Below are 9797 nucleotides of genomic sequence, written 5' to 3'. Positions count from 1 at the left end.
CAATGCACATTTTAAGCAATCTTATTATCATATGCAGACTTGGTTATTCCAGTCAGCTTCAGTGATTTACTAGATAGCAGCACAACTTGCATAGCACCCTTGAGAAAACTTGATTTTTGTGTGCGTTGATCCCTCATTTATATCTTTACATGAAAGCCATAAATAATGTTAATGCACCACTGTGAATTGTTAAAAGTAATTGTTTATCCACTTCCTTGTAGACGTGCGTGACAATATTCTTGATTAATGGGCATAGCACAGCTAAAAGATTGCTTCCATAGATTTACCATTTTAAATTTGCAAATATATTTTGCATTTAGCCATGACTTTCCTTTCCTTGAACTACATATTGATAATGGATCCAGGCTTCTGTATACATTTGATATTTCAGCGCTAATTTCTTTGTGATGTATAGTAAGACCTAAGGGATTATAAACAACTATCATATAAATCTGAAATATTCACACATACATTATTATTATTAAGTCTAAGTGACTGAAGAGATGCTTTAGGGGCATTGAGGACAAACTTTATTGCATAGGAGACCACATAGCTTTTTTAATGCTGCAGCAGCATTTAATAATAATAATAATAATAATAATAATAATATAAATAATTGCTTACACTTATATAGCGTTTTTCTAGACACTCCACTCAAAGCGCTTTACATGTAATGGGGACTCCCCTCCACCACCACCATTTACACTCAGAAGGAAGTTGTGGGCACATTGAAACAAGCTACCCAGCCATGGTGTGAAGACAACCCCCTTGGGTACATAGAGCAACGGTTGGATGAGATCCTGCGGTCAATTAGATACCAGCAAGCACACAAGATGGTCTGCTAGGCCCTCTAGAGCCCAGGACCACTTGCCTCTGTAAAGGAATGTTCAAAAGCGACACAATACAGAAACACACGGAAAAGGACAAGCAGCAATGGAAATGTTCCGAAGTATCAAGCTCACCAAACAAATGGTGAACATTTGTGACATCCTGAAAATCTACAAAGTGGCTGGAAGATGAAGTTGACATGAATAAATGAAACTCCACACCATTAAGATATTGTTTCTATTAATTTCACTCCTACCCCTATATGTTGTATATTGCAAAAAACAAAAGATGCTCGCTTTAGAGCAAACAAGGTTGCAGTCTCACACTGACCTCAATTTTTCTCATTATTTGCTTAGCTGATGCCCTTATCCAGTACGACTTGCAATATAAGACACTTATCCTGAGTGTAAGAATAAGCCAGGCAGCAGAGGTGGAGTGAAGAGGTCAGGAGGGGCTGCAGGGAGAGAGAAGAGGCTGAAGACACGTCAGGGCAGAGTGGCAGTGAGAACTGGGGTTTTCCATCAGACGCGGCCAGCAGCCGGGAGCCAGCATAGGGACTGGAATAGAGCGAGAAAGAGAAAACATAAGGATGAGAAAAGCTTAATTCAGGATGAGCTGGCGAGCACGGATAGTGTTGGCTGGGAGGCCAGCAGTGCAACTGAGACTGGGGTGTTAAATTACCCAGCTAGGCAAGATGGAAAGGCACAGGTCTTGTTTTCTGCTGTCTACGGAAGGGTACACTGTGCCCTTCCATGTAGCTTTTACCACCCAAGAATAACATAGCAAGAGCTCACATAAATGTTCAGGACTCTGTAATGACTGTGTACTCTCAGAAACCATTCCAAGTTAAATAACTCGTAAAGGGGAAGCAGGAGAATGGTGGCAAACTTGCCTTTATATAATACATTCACTGAGTGTGCCACCTCATTCCAGCAAAGTGACTGCCCAGGGGTCACTGCAGCCCTTTCAGATAACAGAGGCTGTGCACTGAAACGTGACTAACCTTCATTCATGTGATAGTGGCATGTATCCAAGTCATATCAGGTAAAATAAGGATAAGACTGTCATTTTATAATTACAATTTAATAAAGATTTCATACAATATCAGCGGCCTTGACAGCCAAGTCCTTCCGGTGCTTGCTAATGTAATTGTTCTGGTCAGATGAGGCTGTGACAAATCATTCTGGAAGTTAGGTGACAGGTAGCAGATCTAACAGAGACTTCCTGTGAGACTCTGTGAATTTTGGAAGGGCTCCAGACTTGACTAAATGAGAGGTTGTCTTTTTTTAAGCAAGATGAAAACAACGATTTCCAGGAGAAACTATGAAGCTTCCTTCATGCAGTACAAGATGAAAAGGTGAAAGGGACAGATTTTCTTTCAGTCAGAAGGGGGGAGAACATACCTGCTTTGTTATCAAAATTAAACATATCCAAATATTGTGGATGCAGTACACACAATAGAAAAGAAAAGCTGCCCCTCATGTTAGAATCTAGCTAAACCAGATGCATAGTTACCACTTTATAATATATGCCATCCTGTTTTATCACAGAATCAAAGTAGCAGTCATTCATATAAGAATTCACACTAGTTTAACTACCATTTTGAATTCTCACAACAGGCTATCAAGATTAGGAACAGTCCAAAGACCAAATAGAGTTCTACTGTGAGACGGTGACCCAAACGTTAGACTGTTTCTACCAAATAGGGCTGTCCTTACTGTTCAGACCAGGTCTGTGCACACAGTTTTCACAAGACTGGTCTTTTGATTTTACAAAACTATTTTTCGCATAGTGTGGACTGCGGAATTAAATTGGAAGATATTTTCCAAAACTACATTTAGAACCCTTACATGAAAGTTATAAAATGTAGAAATCAGGAGATGAGCTTGAAGATTCTCAACCACATATGCATTAAAACCATACCTTTTCTCATTACTGCGCCATTTCCTCACTGCAAACACAATAAATGTTGGGCGTCTGCCTGAAGTTTGAATATCCCTTGAAACACAACCCTCAGGCATTGAATGCAACAAAGAAAATGTCTCCCCATCCCCATGCTGTTATTGATGTGTGCTGTGGTCTGACAGTGAGAGGACCAGTAAAACCCTTCTACATGCCACAGTAAGGTTTACAAGCAGGACCCTAATCAGCCTCCAGCCAGCTGCCTATAAATTCTTCTGGAGTCTCGAACGTACGGTCATTGCTAGGAGAACAAATATGTGCTGTGTATGTGCCTGAGTCAAAACAGAGCAGCTTTCTGCCCATGATATTTGAATGAAAAAAACATGACTGAACAGGACTTAGTAGAAGTTCGCATTAATAATTTGTAATTCCACTCAGCGGACATGCTATACCAGAAAATGTTTCTTTCATACACTTTTATTATATTTTCCTTTGATGTCAGGTGTGACTATTTTAATAATGAAAAATACAAAGACAGCTCTAGCCTTCAGTGATTCTAAAATACACTGCATATACACTAAAATATTTATGAACATCATAACTGTATGTCCTCATTGTCCAATTTGTTTACACTTAGAGTCACACATACTGTGGCAGCGGTAAACTATAAGCAGAGTCAGTACACAAACTGCCAGCACGTTGTGTGCATGTGATCTGTGAGTTTATGGTCCATTCCTGGCATCAACCCTGTGCCAGTAAATCCAGGATGTGGACTTAATATGTCACATTTCCAGGGATCAGACAGGGATTGTGATCATGGCAGCTGCTGTGGTTCCTGGGCCAGGCCCAGAACTTTCTCATAGTTAAGGCGGTGTGTTTTCGGGAAGATACTATCTCTTCGGGTAGGTGACCACTGGGACGCATGAGCAACTGGCCCCTGTACAGGACCGTGTCCGTGCAGAGCAGAACTAAAGGTACTTTTCTGACCAGTGAAATCAATGAAAACACTTATTCTGAACGGTGCCACACCTGTGGATTCATCGATATTATTCTCGTTGTTGGTGTCATCATCGCTTCTGCTACGCACAGGCACGATGTGAGGCCCGAAATCACACAGACGTCTTGGGCACAATACAGGTGTTCCAGAAGGCAAGAGGAGATGGTCAAGTGAGTCCAGCTTCATGCTACAATCACAGGCCAAGTGACTGTGTGTTTCCTTGGACCTGTTGCTGAGGCGATGAATTCTGCATACTGGTCCTGGACACCGGCGCATTTTCATGCACCTCCAGTGGCCGAGATGGGTTTCCACATTCCTTCTCACAGCACCTCAGGTTCGTCCTTGGCTTGGGGGTCCACAAGTCTACAACTACTGCTACCAATAACACAATTTGATTCCTGCGCACTTTTCAAGAAACTCAAAAGCCGTGCCATAGCGCAAAACGCCCTGACTTTGTAAAAACAAGACTAAGTACATCACAGACTGAAAGCTTCAGTGAAATGACAGGTCTTTAAGTGAGTTTTGAAAACATCAACAGTGGCAGAGACTCTAATAGAATTAGACAGGGAGCCCCAGCTCTTCATCACCCCATGTGTGAAGGCTGGTCCTCAGTGGAGTGAGAAGACCTGAGGCAGCAGATCTCAGGATAAGAGCTGGGCGACGCTTACGCACTAAACCCTTAAAATAACCTGCAGCTGGACCACTCGATGCCTCATATTTGAGTAGGCAAATCTGGAAGTTCGCTCTAAATCTCTCAAGGAGCCAGTGAAGTTACAGAAGACAGTAGTCATGCACTGATGCAGAGTATGTTTAGTTAGCTGCCAAGCTGCAGAATTGTGAGTTCAAGTGCTCACGACCAAAGCCTATTTAGTCCCTTTAAAGTAGATAAAACGGGAAGTATAATGTAATAATAGTCCAATCCTGATAAAATTGACGGGTTTCAGCACCAGATAGGCAGAACGAGGTTTCTTAATGAAACAACAGTACGCTACACAGCTATTGAGTCAATAACAATACTGAAATCAGAAAATTTGAGCCGGTGTTGGGATCTGTGACAGTGCGGTGGGGAAGGAGCCCCGGGTGAGGGAATGGAGGTTGGCAGGGACCGGAAATAATACAAAAAGGAGTGAAAAATAAACAAAAGGGCAAAAAGAAAGTGTACCGCTGTGCCTCGTGACCTCCAGGCTGGGCTTACCCTATTTAACGGGGTCCAGCCTGGGGAAAAAAAAGAACTAACTACTAATAAATCGGCAGCCAGACGGGACCCTGTTAAATTTAGAGCAGGGAGCGTGAGGCAAAAACAAAACAAAAACTTAGTATGTGAAAAAAGGTGTGTGTGTGTCTGCCCCGGTGAAAATCCGTGATGGGACAGGCAAAAAGAAAAGAAAAAGAATGCCTCACGCAGGTACACTCCCCACCAGGACTGCCGGTGTAAACTCCCCCTTCTGGGTGTGGCCCTGCTCATCCTGTCGGGGGGTGTCCAGTGTGCCTTTATAGGACCCCTTCCCAGCTTTAGCTCATCCTCTAGAAGCCAGGACAGCGGGGACTACAAAGGCGAGGCGTCGCCCTTCTACCAGGGCTTCGCCTCCACGCTGGGCACGCCTCCGCGTACTGCCACAGATCCAATGAGCACAACCTCCCAGTCTCGTCACAGTTCAGCAGCTCAGCTCGGGTGAGTCCTCAAACTCATGACACACGTAATGTGAAATGACCTGTAAGCTGAGGAACAAGCAGCTCCTCGGTTGATTCCAGCAGCCGATGGTTCGTGAGAGGCTCCTGGCCTGGTTGTTTCTCTCCTGTATCCCTCCTCCCCTCATAGCTAGCAGCTGTGGGCAGAATCGTCCGACTGCCGTAACCCCGTTACGCAGTTTTAGGGGTGTTTATTTCAAATATCTGTTTAAGCATGTATTTGCGTCCAGCACAGTCCCCAGCACTTTCTTCAGTTCAGAAGATCCAGTTTCACCTCTGACTGCTAAGGAACACGATCTGAGTAACTGCTCTGCAAAAGATAATATTAATTGATGTGGAATAACTCATTAGAAACTATTGCATTATTAAGTGGGCTTCAGAAACAGACAAGACATCATGACTTACACAGTTTTAAACACGGTGGGCTTTTGTGCTTTTAGTCTTGGTGTGACCTTCAGCTACCACCACCCCCCCCCCACTCACACACACAGATGGGAACACTGTTAATCATGACAATGAATGGGACCATGTTTGCCATGATTTACTGCACCTCCAGCAAATAACTCCACTAATAGCATTTCTTTAAAAGGAAAATCCCACAAACAAGATAGTGATGCATCATATTACAAGTACCATAAAAATTACTATGCTCTGCTATGAGACTGGGAAACTGGGTTAAGGAAATTGTCTTAAGAAAAAGACCACCAAAACAAGATCATGTTATTTTTCTGAACATATCATTTTGGTCTGATTCAGATTTTACATGGAGAGGTGGAGAGGTACAGTATTATGAAATACGTGTTGCTGTCATCACTGAAAGAACTGCCCGTCTGTCTGTCTCAAACCCCAGCATGTGTCTCCAGCATTGTGCACTGAGATCACATGAGAGAGGCATGTGTGTCTCCTAAACATAGCAAGCATCAGCGCCTCCAACTTAGAGATACTAGGTCGCATCACAGCACATTTCCCCGGCGTCTTTTAAATACCCCTCTTCTCCCTGGAACAGAAGGCTGGAGATTGATCATATTTACATAAAGGCAATAATCGAGTATATTGAGAGCAATGCAGAGTATGATGTAATAAATCTCAAAGGTTTTTCCTTTCATTTAGCCAGGTCTGATTAATTCATTTTACTTTTTCACTGGAATCCAGAATAAACATTGCTGTGTAGTTTGTAATCCAAGAAAACACATTGTCAGCTTTATCATAACAACTGTACTTCTACTTTGCTGGAGCTGCCAAACCCAAATGCAGACAAACAGTTGTATGTTTGTCTTTACAGTACAGTACAGTAAAGTACAGTAGGGTCTGAGAAGCATTTTCCAAAATCTCTGACATTGTGTTTTCCCAATCTATTCACAATAGATACCCTGGAAGCAGATTTTTTAAAGTTTGCGCTTTATGACCACAAGCACTCTTGTTAATGATATTTGCAAATAGATTTTAGCGGCTTTTTTTTCTTTTTGCCACAAGAGGGTGTTGAAAACCTCAGTTTCTTCTCAGGCTGTGCTTTCCGAAGGTTCACTCACAAATGTTCCATTAGGTGGCAGCACTGTGTTGACACAATCCCGCAGTTACATGCATATACAGTTTCTTACTTCAAAATACTGTACGGGGAGAACATATGTAACGCCTGATAACCTTATAGTTAAAACGAATGATGGAAAACTTAATCTGAAGTTTTTATAGACAAATATCACTTTCAGCTTTCAAAAGAAATGTACTGTATGTGCTGAATTTCATGCACAACTTAGTCAATTCAATTTACTAATTCCAAGTCAGGTTCGACTACAACCAATGTAAAGACTCAGCCTTTGAGTTTTCATGAATAAACACCTTATTTGCACACTCGGTTACAAAATATCAGGCTGTACCTCTAACCCTTAATGCTTACTGACAATGAATATTCATATTTGTATGCTAATTGTTTATTGCTTAAAAAATAAAGTTAGTGACTTATTTACTGTAGTTGCCTGCCTCTGTTGCAATAATTATCATTTTGTCTAGCCTTTTCTGATACTCATATGCTCATATGAATTGCAGTTCCATAGCAAAACCTTTACAGCATAGAAAACTGTAGATGGTTGTGAAATTTAAGAAACCATCTGTGACACCCGCCGTGAAATACAGTGCAACACGTTGTCCACAGCTGTTCCCATACTTGTAAGCCATAGTGCTCTCAAAGGGGGCGGCAGATTACTCTGTGACAGAACAGTGTGCCTTCACGTATGAGTAGCGCTTCTCAGCCAAGCACTAGATCACTCCACACAGAACACACCAGTGATTGCTCTCTCCAAAACCCGAAAGCAGAGCGGGTTCTGGCTCTGCCATGGGAGAGAATGTGTGATCCGCATGTTGGCGCGTCTCTGCGGTGGGGGGTCCCGTAAGCAAGGGCTGGGCTGGCGGAGGCGTTTCTTGTTTACAGGGCGTTTGTTGCGCTTGACATTTCCCATCGCTCCGGGGTCACGACCTCCCAGCGAGCTGCACTGAAGCATTCAATACGCAGGGTTTTTGCCGAGTCCTGCCATGGCGTGATCACAAGTCTTTTCACGCTAAAATAAATTGCTTCCACTGGGCCAAGGAAAAGGGGGAATGGAGACCATGGCTGTAATTGAATGTCCTCGGGTACAGGCCAGATAATTCACGCTTTTACTAGCTAATTGTTTGTTGCGTTTGACATAAATACCACTAACCATTAAAGAGCGGCATATGTTGTTATAAACGCGAGGGCAGCCTTAATTTGTGAGAATGCTAATCTGCCGAGTGTTCTCTGATGAAGTGGCTGTGGGGCACGAAAGCATTTCTCCTCTGCAGTCTGGAAACGTCGGGCAAACGGCATTACTGGACTTGAACCCCTGTCCGTAGGCATTCCCCTGCATACCTGTCTGTGTCGAAACGAAAGAACAACTGGTTTTCTCCAGAGCTCTCGAGCAGTTTTCCATCGTGCTGCTGAAGGCAAAGAGTGTTCTGCAGAGTTTGTTAAACTTCGTTGAACTACAATTCAGTTTCTAAAGCACTGATCACATCACCCTGTTTCACTCAAATGATTAATGAATATTACGTATTTAATAGCGATATGTGAGGCATTCAAACAGGCATGCATTAGAATATTTTCGTGCAGGAGTTTAGGGTATTGTCTAAAGTTTTATTTTTATTACATTATAGTAACTGCCCATTTTGTCCAGTACAGGGTCACAGAGGAGCCAGAGTCTATCCTGGCAAGCAACTAGAGCAAGGCAGGATACACGTGGGACAGGACCCTAATCCATCACAGGACACACACAGACACAAACATGGACACATTCCCACCAGGGCAAAATTACCGAAGCCAATTAACCTACCAGCACTAAACCCAGGCGAACACAGAGAGGACAAACAAATGCCACGCAGTTTCGAACTGAACCCCAGGACTGCTGCACCCTCTAGTCAGACTAGTATGTTATATTCTATTTATTACATTATTTAAATATAATAATATAATTATTATATATATATATTATATAATCCAGCTCAGAAACACCTCACTCAGAATAAATAATTGAACTCCCCCCAAAATCTCGAAAGGTCTTTGAGGAATCTAGACAATAGCACCAGAAAATGAAAGGCATTGCTCTTGTTACATGATGTAATAGTCCTGAGCATTTAACATCATTTGAGTGGCGAATGATGGATGAGCGTGGGACCCCACTGAATCTGGGAGGCTCTGGGGGTAATATTTCCTACTGTAGTCAGGACAGAGCTGTAAATCAGAAGCCACTCAATTTCATAAGTGATTCATTATTATTTATTGACAATAATTTACGAAAGTAGTTTTGAATGCTTTTTACTCCATGGCTGTAATTTATAAAATACCCATACAGCTATATTTTACTTTGTAGCAGTGGCAGTAAGCGAAGGGAAGAATAAACCGGGCTCGTTTTAAAAGGCGATCGATAAAAAGGTTCAGTGTCTTTAGGTAACACTTAAGGATTATTTCAGGAAAAAGCAAAAGAAATTGAAAAAGAAATAAAAGAGATTTACAATAAGGTAAATATTTGCAATAAGCTGCTTTTTTTGTCTCTGGAGTTGGAAAAGCAGAATTTGATTTTGATCTTCATTAGAAACAAAATCCAAGTTCAAAATCAAGTTATTTAAACTAATTAGGTGTACTTTCAAAGTAACAGAATTAACGAAATTAACCAAAGTTGCAAATACAATTAAAACTCTATAATCATATACAGATGTACCGTAATAATTGCTGCATTAATATGATTTAAAGTAGTATACTGTAGGTGGCATTTTCAAAGATGTCGGTGAGTTGCACTAACTTGGGCTGGCTCTTATAGCTCAGTTTCAATTGCTTCTATTAATCCATAAAGAAGTCAAATATCTTCTTTACAGT

Source organism: Atractosteus spatula, chromosome 5, assembly GCF_055471065.1.
Source record: "Atractosteus spatula isolate fAtrSpa1 chromosome 5, fAtrSpa1.hap1, whole genome shotgun sequence".
NCBI lineage: Eukaryota > Metazoa > Chordata > Actinopteri > Semionotiformes > Lepisosteidae > Atractosteus > Atractosteus spatula.
Note: the sequence above shows the minus strand (reverse complement) of the source record.